Below are 1,590 nucleotides of genomic sequence, written 5' to 3'. Positions count from 1 at the left end.
TGAGCTCAGCAGAGCCGGGAGGGAGGGGCACGCGGCGGGGGGGTGGGGGGGTGGCAGAAGGCCACCCCTCGACCACACGCAACGACGCCGGCGGACAGGCGGGGGCAAGGAAGCGGCGGCGGGCACGGAGCGGGGCCGCAGCGGGCCCAGGAAAGCGAGACGCACCAGGACGCCGGTCCGGGGGTCGGCAGATGGGGACCAGACAGACGGGAGGTCAGACAGACGAGCGGGAGCGAGGAGGGCGAACGTGGGAGCGGCCGGCATCGAGAGAGATGCCACAAAGGGACGGTGGCGGAGGGGGCGGCCGCAGGCCTCCAACGAGGTGGGGGGGGCACGGGGACCATCCCCAAAAACCGGATGCGAGTCGGCTGCCAGGGCACCACACGGGGTCTCACCGCCAGAGGCCTCCAGCACAACGGCGGTCCCGCCGCAACACCCAGGACGCCGACTGGCCTCCCCCTCAGCCCCTGGGGGGCCCCCCCTCGCGGGGGCCCCACGACCGCCACCGACGACACCGATGAGCCACAGCCGGCCCCGTGGAAACAAGTCTCCCAAGGCACCTACCGACGACCACCCCCCACACCCCACACGCACCCGCCGTGCCCAACCCTCTTCCCCCACCCCCCCGCGCACAGGGGGACACCCGAGAAGCACATCACCCAGGGACACCCGCCCGGCCACGGCGGCCAGGGGGTGACACCCACACGAGGTGAGGCCATTTCAGGTCCCCGGTTGACGCGGGGGCGGGAGGGAGAGAGACATGGCACAGGCAAGGCAGGGCGGTCACCTGTTCGGGGCAGGGGGAGGGCCGGCAGCACCGGGGAAGGGCGGCAATGCACACGGGGCAAGGGCTGTGGGGCAGGGACGCGGGTGCCTGCCCAGGGAGAGGAGAAAGGACCCAGGCACGCCAGGCAAACCAGCACGGGGTCACACCACCACACACACGAGGGCAGTCCCATGACACCTGGGACACCAGGCGGCCTCAGTCGCCCCAGAGCACTCCACGACCCGGCCCCACCAACCAGGGCCCCATGTGCAAAGGCTTCCCCCCCCCTGCCACGTGGGGGGGGTTCGTCCGCCTCATCTCACCCATCCGTCCATCTTTCCACCCTCATCTCATCCGTCCTTCACCTAGTCCACCCTCCAGGGCCTGACGCCTGGGGGAAACGCTCCTGAGCGAGGCGGCCCGAACCATGCTCGCTCACCACCTCCACACCACCAGCTGCGACCCCAGGCGAGTGCGGGAAGAACCGACGGGCGGCTCGCAGCGGGGGAGGCAGGGGCAGAGGCCGCCGGGGGACGGGGCGCATCCCCCTCCTCCACTTCCCCTTCCAAGGGGAGGGGCACCACGCGCCCACGCAGCACACAGCCCGGCGCTGGACGCCAAAACCCGGCCCGGCCCGGCGTGACCCTCCCCCAACTCGGAGGGGGGAGGCACAGGCCGCATTAGGCAAAAGAGCAGCGCTTGGCCCCCACCGCGGGGGCCAGCGCACCCCTCGCGCGAGGGCGGCTCTTGCCCACACGCTGTGGCAAGTAGCGCCGGCAGCTACTGCCCTGCAGACTTCAGGAGGGGCGGCGGCTGGGGGGTCC

The sequence above is a fragment of the Sus scrofa genome, chromosome 8 (genome assembly GCF_054392235.1).
Source record: "Sus scrofa isolate SSC_HxYL_T2T_F1_AM1 chromosome 8, Sscrofa_HxYL_maternal_Yorkshire_Landrace_v2.0, whole genome shotgun sequence".
Classification (NCBI taxonomy): domain Eukaryota; kingdom Metazoa; phylum Chordata; class Mammalia; order Artiodactyla; family Suidae; genus Sus; species Sus scrofa.
This window is presented reverse-complemented; position numbering follows the sequence as displayed.